Below are 11,175 nucleotides of genomic sequence, written 5' to 3' on the forward strand. Positions count from 1 at the left end.
ATTGTCAATCCAGTCATTCTTTCCCCACACGGTAAAAACAATAGAAGAAATGAAAGTGAAGGAGGTGAATCAAGCGATGCCTTGGCTACCCTGCACTTGGGGTGAGGGGTAAAAGGCGGGGAGTTGGACGAGATAAAAAAATAAAGTTGAGTTCGTTGCGTAATTGGAGATTTCAGAATAAGTAAGGGGGCTGGTTCCAGAAACTTAATGTGCTTGTTGCGCTAGTAATTAGAATGTTAGAACTTTTATGCTTTTCAAAGACTCTCGGCGACAGTTATTCCCGAGTGCTAGCCACTGTTCTAGTCAGCAAGGGTTGTGACAAGGGTTTAGGCTCGGTAGTAAATGGGATAAAACCACGTGTGTTTGATGCCTCTGTTGCACTCTGACATATATTAAAGCTATGTGTGCCTTGATATTCATCCTCCAGTCACGTATCAGATGTTGGTAGTTCTTCCTTGTTGAACGTATGCTGACTTATCATCAAAGTATTTTGCCTCATAGATCTGCGATGCAACAATAACAAAAACAAACCTCCTTTTAGCTTTTACAACGACGGGACAGAGGCACTCAGAGTGTAACTTAGGGGTAATCGGGTAGCTATTTACAGGCCCTTTTATCACAGTTGAACATATGAACTTGACCGCTAACACTATAACGGTTGTGGTATTTTTTTGTATAATATACTGCTGCGACTACTTAACACTACCATATTGTAACAGCTGACTGTGCCAAAGCATCCGGACCGACCGTACAGTGGCCCTAGGACTGTTCAGGTGTTGGAATAAAAAACCTACTATATCAAAGCCGACTAACTTCTTGTGACTTGTTCTGAAAACAAACACAAACAAAACTGCGGGAAATTATTCTATTCACCATCTGCCCATTCGAAGTAGATGCTCACGCTTGTACTCTACACCACGCTTATCTCAGAAAGAACGGTTTCGCTTTTGCGATTATTGTCTGCTTCAAATAAAAAAGAAACGGAAACCTATGCAATGGCCGAACCTGTTTGTGCATCACCTATTTCCTTGAGCGCGATTTTTAACTGTACAATACAACAGCTGCAACCACATTAGCTGTGCATTGAACAATGCTTCAATATTCGGGACAGCGCAGATATAAACACTCATTTTGGGCAAGCATCAGAGGCTACAATTCTAACACACGGTACATTTCGACGCACTTCAAATCTGCACCGAAAAATTTCTAAATAGAAGAGGGCGAGTACTCGCATTAATCACCGACAAGTATCAGAAACCAATAATAAAAACAGTTAAAGAAAATACGCATCTTGGTACCAAGAAGAATAGAAAGTAAGGAATTTATCTTTGGAAGTGACATGGCATACCTAATTTCATTTTGTAGTGTATAGCGCTACAGCCACTTCCCCGTTATCAGCAATTTAAAGCCGATTCCTCGTGTATTAGAACAGGCTATGAATTCTATTCCCCATGTATTCTTCGATATGCTCAGTTCTGGATCACATAGAACATTAACGTGCCCTGTTCAGCAAATTTTCATGCGGGCTAGTTGGTTAATTAGTGAACAAAAATGCAGTGCGTTAGGATATGAATACACTGCGCGTCTTAGTTATCTCTTACCTGAGTTTCTTCATTTGCCTTTTCCGCACGAGCAGATGAAAGTACAAGGATTTGCTACCATTCTGAATTTTAATAGCGGTACATTTGAAAAACCTGTTGACTTTGTTTGGTGTATAGCGCTTCGTTTATTTTTCAAAACCACACGCTACTCGATAGAGATCAATAACATGTTGGTCAGTACAAGGAGAAAATTGGGTTTAAATATAAAGGAAGGGGGTTTGCGGAGCAGGCTGACACTTTTTTCTGGAACTGTACCTAGGAAAAAACAGCGCTGTTTTTTCCAAGAAACATGTACCAACTAGCTCAACTCTCCGTTTTATTGAACTGTACCTCTGTAGGGGCAGTGCACATTTTAGAGAGAGCACTCGAGCATTAAGCTCGAGAGGCATATCACGCACAGATATTGCTCTGGTCATCTGCGTTCTATTATCTGGAAGTTCCAAAAATGCATTAGTCAAATAGTGTGCCCGGTGCTCTCGTCATCATCGTCCCAAGGGCGCACTCTACCTTAATGTGAAAAAAACAACAACAGGAAAACAAAGTAAGCCACGGGAATTTACTGAATAACAAAATTTTCACGCTTCAAAACAGTAATAAAAACAGCATACGATTTCAAAACAGTGGACAAAGTTGTTTGGATGTATTGATCACATTACGTTGGTGGTGGCCATGTTTCGACCAGCCGCATTTTATACCTCAGCACTAAACGGTGACATATACGTCACCGCATACACTAAAAGGCCGACAACAATAGACGCCAACGTCGATGCGCAATACAAAAGTACAATGAACGATGGAAATGCACGGCCATACTTGATGTAAGGATTACAGCCACGAACGGGCATTAGACGAAGGAAATACCTATTTGACGAATCACGGGACTCATATGTGCAGTGATTTGTGATTCGGAATGAAGACGATGGGAAACCGAGGTCAGAAAACCTGATCCTCAGACTGTGCAGGGGTTCCGATCTGAGGTTCTGTGCTCCGCGCCGTCAGCCCTGGCGAGAATGGGCATCCTTCCAGTCAAGCCAGAGCTGGCATTTGTTTTCTGTATCTGTTGCGTCATGTAATATACAGCCTCTGTCAAAAGTATAAAGGCCAAAAGGTCTGCTTCCTGGCCACGCCGATCGTCTCGGTATGCATCGCCAGCATTCTAAATCTCCTGAAGGTGAGAGGAACTCTATTTCTCACCCCTCCGAAAGTCAGGACTACCACGGGTGCTGCAATCGCTCCACTATGCGGCTTAGAAGCATATCGCTCGAGCTTTCTACTATTCACTAAGGATGTACATAAATTTGACTTTGCCAGTTCCTCGACTCCGATTCCCTACTTATCTGAGGCAAGACCCGCACTCTAAACATGAATACGCCTATAGGGGAATAAAAACGGAGTAAGCGGTCCTGTAGCGTACTCTCTTTTTTAATGGGTGTGCGCTAGAGGACAGCTGGACTGCCTTTTTACTCCTTTATGTTTAGAGTGCGCCCCTTACTGGTGCATCTCTGGTGCAAACCTTCTGCTGCCTGTTAGACCACAAGTCACGTCAGCCTTTGGTAGGCGTGGGAAGAAAAAAAGCACACAGGGACACCTAAATTCATTATGTGTTGGCAGTGAGATAGCATTCGAAGCTACATGTCGATGCCTTTGCTGGAAGTGACTGCCCGATGCACACTGAACATCCCTTAGACGTCGTACGGACATCCCAAACGTCCGCAGGACCTCTAGGGTAGTTTTAATGCCCAATGGGTGGTGGGGCTGGTGGTACCCAGGTCGCTCTTCCTGTACGCAATTTTTTTTTATTATTTTTGCTCCTGTTTACTTTGAATTTTGTATTTTTGTAGTTTTCTTTTTTCTAATGTATCCTGTCCCTTGAGGGCAAACGAATGAATGGAAATGAAAAACAAGACAAAGAGAATCGAACTGGAATAGAATCTAGAAGTTATCCCGCTATGCGGCGTTGGATTACCATCGCGACATTTTCTATAGGCCTTGGCAGTGACGGTCCTCATCTTCCAGCTACTTATGTTTTCTTTTTTTTTAGTTGCGAAAACCGTTGAAAGGGTGACCTTCCGCTGAGATGTATTGGTTTTAGCATTCCATACCAGATGACGCACATTGCTTTCACAGAAAAAAAAACAAACAATAAGGAGCCCTACGCCCGGACTGCGGCGAACCGAACAAACCATTCCGGCCTTGATTGATGAGAAACGCCGGGGAGTGGAATGTGGTGAAAGAAATAAAAGGACGTGAAGCTGACGTCTTGCCTACCGATTCTTCATCTGTGCTTGTACAGTATAGCCCTCGAAAGCGATTAAGAGCGAGACGAACCGCAGTACGTGTTAGAGCTAGAGCCTGCGTGTTTGCACGCACGCACGCACGCACGCACTGAAGCATGATAGTTACAAAGGGCGCAGGTTGATACACCATTCGAACTAAATTTTATTTCATAACCAGAACCCTAACAAACACTAGAAGGCGTCAGAAACACAACGAGGAGGAATGCAACTCGAAGACAAAAAGATGGCAGTCACAAAAAAAAAACACAATAAAAGAGAAATCCAGACAGTTGCAGCATAGTTTTTGCTGCATAGCTGAAGCACAGATAACCTTGTTACTTCTTCAGAAGCCAGAAGCGCGACGGGAGGAACACTGACGCATTTATATCCACCGGTAAAAACACCGAATGCTTTGAATATTTCCTGGCTTGGCTTGTCTGTGTGCCAAACTTGCGCAATACGCTTGTCGGGTTTAAATGTGGCTCGCAGGCGCTGGCTTGCACATGCAACGGCGACAGTGGTCAGCCAAACGACCTCCGCCAATCAGGGGATTGACTACTCCTCACAGCCCTCGCAAACGATCGTTAATACAGAGTCCAGTCTGCCCGATGAAGTGATTTCCACTGGAGAGTGCAATGCTATACACCACACAAACCTCATAGGCAGTGTACGGCAAGCGTCCTCTGTCTCTTCGTGCTGGTACCATGTTTCATGGTGTACAATGGAACTAACTAGATCAGCTGTGTGCTCCTAGTGGGCTAAGATTAATGATTTTGCATTGCTGCATTAGAAAGCTAATTTCTAAGGATATAGAAAAATAGAACCCTTGGACTAAATAACACGCACTTGACGTTGATCAGCCTGATGATGTTCAATCAATCAATCAATCAATCAATCAATCAATCAATCAATCAATCAATCAATCAATCAATCAATCAATCAATCAATCAATCAATCAATCAATCAATCAATTTATTTCTGCCTCAAAAAGTGACAGAGGAGCTGCAGAAAAAGCTGTCATAGGCAGCTTAACTGAGCCGCAGCCCCCATTATATCGGGCAGCAGTGACAGGCTGCGAGAAAAAAACAAAACAAAAAAAAAACAAAAGAAAACAATTAAGAGAAAAACACATTAACACCAAGAAAAATCTTAGCTCTAGTTTGTACATGTGGGCAATTTACACGGTCATCCAAACATCATTGCATAAGTATCTTTCAGCAGTACAACAAAAGCACAATGAATCAAACAATACAAATTAAAGAAAACAAAAACACCTCTTAGTGCAGCTTAAAGAAAAAAAATCATTTTTTAACACAGTCTATGTATAAGCAACGCAGCTCACGATCAGTACAGGTAGACAAGTTGAAGTTGGCAGATTTGTATGTGTTTAGAAGAGAAGGAAGTGTATATTGCAGGCGCTGTTTACCGGTATTTATGCGTGGTGTAAGCACCAACCAGGTTTCAGGCTCTCTAAAAGGGTAACTCGCTTCTTTTTCTTTCAAATTTGCCAGACGTCGAATATGACTTATGTTATTTTTGGTTTCTAGTTTAAAACGAACACTCAGTCGATATTGATATAAATCAAAGATTGATATCAATATCGTGATATTGAATCAAGATTGTTCATGGCTTCCACCAATCAGCTTCGATGGTACAGCTTGTACAATTCTTTTCTCCTCCAACTCTCATCTCTAAGATGCCACGCTGCAGGGTACAAATTCGTACAACTCATCCGGTAAGCTGAAATAATGCGGCTAAGGCGCCTATTTTGCCTCATACACTTTAAGGCTTGAATCTCGTGCCACCGTCTTTCCGGAAGTCTCGCAAGATGGCGGAAAATCTGAAGCGTACGGACTTTTTGTTAGCCAGGAAAAACTACGAATACCTACGCAATGCGCAGCTCCTGTCATCAATAACTACTCGTCTTTCTGCGGCGTCACGCACAACCAGAATGAAGTTAATTTATCAATTAATTCTTGATTAAATCGTTCGTTCCCTCACAGTACACCGTTGGTGGGATGGCATCGTCCTCTGGTCGGGACTATTGCCGGCAAAAACGGGATTACAGAACCACATTTTAAAGGGACACTGAGGAGAGCACTATTAATATATTTTTTATAGCAAAATTCGATAGTTCGGCATGTCATGGCTTTGTTGCCACTTGGCCGGCAGCGAAAAATGCATTTATTTCTAAGAAATTTGGATTCGAAGTTGAAAAAGTTTTTCCCGCCGCTCTGATTCAAACTTGGGATTCGGCTATGACGACAGAGGACTAAGTGACGTGAAACATGACGTGACATGACGTGATGCAGACTCCGTGATTTCTGGCGGCCAGCAGTGCGGCCTAGCAGCACCCGAAAAGAAAGCTACCGCCGGCCGCACGTTGAAGGCATCTATCGGCTATTGCGGCCGTCGCTACAGTCGCTTCGCTTACGTTTGCACCGGCGTTTGCGAGCGTTACGATGGATCTCGTTCTCGAAGTCGTCAACGAAGTTCTCGCAAATAGACACCTTTAGCATACCGTGTACCTTGATACCGCTAGCGGATTACCGGGAGCCCGCCTAACGCCGGCGAGCAGGCGCTGATTGGTCCCGATGCTTCAGGCGAGCGCGTAGCTGCCCGGCACGTGGCGCCATCTGGCGACGTCAAGGAGATTTGCGCATGCATTGGCTGCGCCTCAGTGATTTGCCCTTCTCGTGTCCTAGCGTTGCTAGCAACACTGTTTTGTTATATGACGTCATGACGCTTGTACTTGCGAGTTTGGCCTGTGGCGGCGATACCTGTATTTTGGTTCTTGCTCTTTTCTACGTTGCAAGAGCTTTGTTGTCAGTATGAGTGGCGTTTTTGTAATCAGGAGCTGGTATTCTGTCGATACAAGCCAACTTCAATTTCTCCTCAGTGTCCCTTTAATGCGTCTTTTGAATTCTGTACCTAAATGAAGAAAACTATACTGCCCAGAAGTCGGAATTATGTGAAAGCCCCTCCGAAGTGCACCCCCGGGAATTACAGTGCAAGAATGAGCAGAAACCAGAAACGTCCAACGAAGATCCTTACAGAAATTTTGCAAAACACCAGGGAGAACGTTCGCGAAAACTCCTCACAAGAGCACTTCGGTTCTTTTTTCACAAACAAACTGCATATCCCATACGGACAGGAAAAGGGCACCAGCTACAAGCACCGCTCTGTACAGCTGACGTAAGTGCCATTATAGATGGAAAAGTCGACGGCAGAACAACGTCATGAAGAGACGTCATGGATGTCGTCAGTGAAGCACACGGCAAGCGCTACTCTGTCAGTGAAGATGTTTCGACGGAAGTTCAGCTATAGATCACAGCACAGGCACGATGAACTAGGAAGGAGGTAAAAAATTTACAGGGACAGCCAGTTTCATTCATCATCATCATCATCCTGACTGCGGCCACTGCAGGGCAAGTGCCTGTCCTATGTGTCTCCAATTAACCCTGTTCATTGTCAGCTGCGACCACCGTACCCCGCAAACTTCATAGTCTCATCTCCCCACCTAACTTTCTGCCGCCCCCGCTATATCAATCTGACCATGGTCTTTATCCCCGCCCGTGTAAAGGTCTGTCAAAGGCGGAGGAGCGGCTTCTGCTCCGCCTGTATACTAATACTTTGCTGTGCCCGGCAGCTCTGAAACACTTCGACCCTTCTTTCTCGGGCAGCTGTCCGTACTGTGCGGATAAGTCTTCGGAGATCTACCACATGGTGTGGGCCTGCCCCTCCAACCCTGCTATCCCCCCTCACCCCAACCCAACCCTGGAGGACTGGGAGGCGACCCTGCTCGGCTGCTCTGACCTGCAGGCCCAACGGGCCTTGGTCGCGCGAGCCTGGGCGGCGGCCGATGCCACTGGGGTCCCGAACTAGGGACCTCCACCTAGTATTTGTAAGGGCTGGCCCCCTCTGGGTCAGCTCATGCGTAATCTCCTGTATTATACCTGTACATAAATGTTTTCCACCACCACCACGCCCCCGCTACGCTTGCCTTCTCTTGGAATCCACTCCGTTACCCTTAAAGGGGCCCAGAAACACAATCTTAGTTAACTGTTTTGCCTGTTGATTGCATAGAGTGAGTTATAATGGTACTATTAGCGTCGGTAATACCGCGTACATTCCGTTTTTTAATATTTTAATGTCCTCCCAAAAACAACTTCATGGCTCTGATGGTGTCGCCACACAGTGGCGGGTTTTTAGCAGCGGATATAACATCACCTGGCGCGAGCTTGATGACCGGACAAACAGTAAATATACTGCAAATTGTGTGAATAAATAGAGACACATTTTGTCACCTGTCTGCGTTTTATATTAGATCAACAAAAACAATTTCTTTGCTTTAGATAAAAGCCCTGAAAAGCAAGTAAAATAAAAATACACCACCAGGGGCGCTCTGGCATGGAAACAACGCTGCCAGTCTCACAGAGAGCAGGCAATCATGGAGTACAAACTTCCGCGACGTGCTCTGGCTGGCTGTTTTGATTGGTTGCGCCAGGTGCCGTCATTGGGAGAGCGAAATAGGAGTGGGAAGCCCCGCCAAAATCGAGTTGAGGGCAGCGTTTTGTTTGCTTGTATTTTGAAATTTCTTCACTGAATAACTCCCGTTCCTGTGCATCGATTCCTGTAATTCTTTTTAAGTCAGCATCTGTGTGACATAAAGTACCCACCTGAAGTATAGCCGGTATTCCCCCAGGCAGTGTTTCGCAGCCCCTTTAAGGACCAGCGGTTATCTTGCTTTCGCATTATATGCTCTGCCCATGCCAATTTCTTCCTCTTGATTTCGACTATAGGATATCATTAACTCGCGTTTGTTCCCTCACCCACTTTGCTGGCATTGCGATAGCGCTGCACCTGTTGGTGCTTTTACAAAGAAGCAACGTCACTTCCTTCTAGCCAGTTTAAATCCTCCCGTCTGCTGACGTAACTTCCCTCCAGCCAATAAGAATCCTCTAGTCTAATCATGTAATTTCCCTCCAGCCCATGGGAGTCCTGAAGTGTAGTGACGTCACTTGTCTCCAGCCAATGGGAATCCTCAAGTCTGGTGACCTCACGTTTCTCCCGCCAATATGAATCCTGAAGTCTGATGACGTCACTTCCCTCCAGCGTATGGGAATGCCCCGGTTCGGTGACGTCTCTTCCCTCCAGTCAGAGGGTCAATTTTGTGAGCGACGAATTTGTGATTGGTGTTATGGGGCTTATGATGCTGTCTCATTAAAAGTATCCTCAGTTAAAGCAGCATGCTGAGCGGGCCGCTGATTAGAAATTTGTAAGTTTGCCCTTACGCAAAAAAAAGAGACGAGGAGCAGACAGAACCAGCGACTGTACTGTCTGCTCGTGTAAGTCTCCTTGCTTTACGCTGGCAAAGCATTCCAAACAAATAACCTTTGACGCAGAGCTATGCTTATTGTTCGCGGTACACGATAGCCACGCGGAAGGCTTGCTGGCAGCCCCTTTCACTGTCCACATCCTCGCTTACAGCGAGAAGCGCGTGTCCTTTAAACGAGGCATTCGTCAACTGTGCAGCTGCGGCCGACGTAGTGCTCAAAGCTTGCCGAGAGGCTTTGCGCTCAACTAAAACATCGAGCCAGAGGAAAGGATGCATGTATGCATGTATTAAAAACACAGCCAACGCCCGCTGGACTATCAACTGACTCTTAAATACTGTAAATATTTCTGAGATGAAAGGTCACTGCTGACGTGGACTCTCAGACTTTTCGCCAGCGGCAGCGGCGAAGCAATAGGCATAGCCATAAGTGCGAAGCAACTCTTCAAATTTGTATGGCATATCCGTATATGGGTAGAAGAAATGTACTTTGCGTACATGAGCGGGATGAACATAAAACGCAGCAAGAACCAATGGGATCCTGTACCTAGGAACACCACCTGCTGCTCAAGACCCCAACCCCTAAACTCCGTCCCATTTTGCGGAATAAAGTTTTATGCTACTACTACTAAGCGGGTTGTAATTAAGCTTAATCATAAGACTGGACTGTTGTTTTGTGTTCCAAGAGCTTTTATTTTCAGGAATTTAGGTCTGAAATACTTATCCGACAGGATTTTTTGTTAAAACAAAAGTTTGTCAAACACAATTTCTTTTGAGTATTATCGCGCTACTGCCGTGGCGTGATGGACACACGCAGGATAGTGCCGAAACATGAACTGTTGATCTTATTGATCGAAGCACTATTGACCTTATTAAAAGCACTTTCATTCTAAAGCATTGCACAATATGAGAAGATTACGGGAGAAAGGAAGAAAAAAAATTGACAGGCGACTACGATGGTCGGCAATGCGAGGTTTGACCGCAGCTTTCGGGATCTTCCCGTGGCAGCCACCTTCCAGCTGTCGATTCCTCCGCTTTCCCCGTGGCAGGTGCCTTTCGTTCTGCTACTGCCTGCCACCTGACAGCTGACAGGTTACAGGGAGACCTGTTAGGTGGCGTTTTACGCCGACTGCGCCAACGCGTAGTTGCAGGTGGAGTGTTACGCTGCATGCCACCCTTCGGGGTCTTGCCGTGGCAGCGCACCTTCCAAGTGGCATTTCGCTCTGCTACTCGGACAACCCGCTACGCCGACAACGCCGACGACTACTACAACGCGGAACGCAGGAACGGGCGCCTCAGAGCTGCGCTCTAAAATTACGGGACGATCAGGCATCTCATCCGACAGTTCTGCGAAAGCAGTCGAATATACAATGAGGGTACTTCGCTGCTTTCACTCTACTGAAAGCTTTTACTGCAAGCCGAGGCTGAACATAGCTGAGAACTTTTTGAAGGTTGGCGAAGATTGTTCGAAGGTGGCCGCGCGAGGGTGGGCAGCCACCTTACAAGATTGGTGGGGTGGTGCCTGGCGAGTGGTGGGTGGTCGCGCTTCTAGATGTTGTCCTCCAGTGCACACCCTTTTGTAAAAGGGAGTGCTCTAAAGGACAGCTTACTCCCTTTTTACTCCCTTATGGGCGCATTAGTGTTTAGAGTGTGGCCAAGGGAAGAGGATGGTGGTGGGGAGGTTCTTGTTGGGTGGTACTTCTGGACGCTGGAGGTGGAGGTTGCTGGCTTCGGCCGGAGGTCTCATTTCAACAGACACCAGATTTCAGAGGGAGGTACAGCAGTACTGCTTTCGCAGAAAAACACCCGAGACGACTTGACAGTCTGCGCTCGTCTACCGAGCCGGAGTTCCCGGGTTCGAACCCGACCGCGGCGGTCGCATTTCGATGGAGACGAAACGCAAGAGGCGCCAGTGTGCTGTGCGATGTCAGTGCACGTTGAAGATCCCCCGGTGGTCGAAATT

This window comes from Amblyomma mixtum, chromosome 1 (assembly GCF_055824585.1).
Source record: "Amblyomma mixtum isolate Tamu chromosome 1, ASM5582458v1, whole genome shotgun sequence".
NCBI lineage: Eukaryota > Metazoa > Arthropoda > Arachnida > Ixodida > Ixodidae > Amblyomma > Amblyomma mixtum.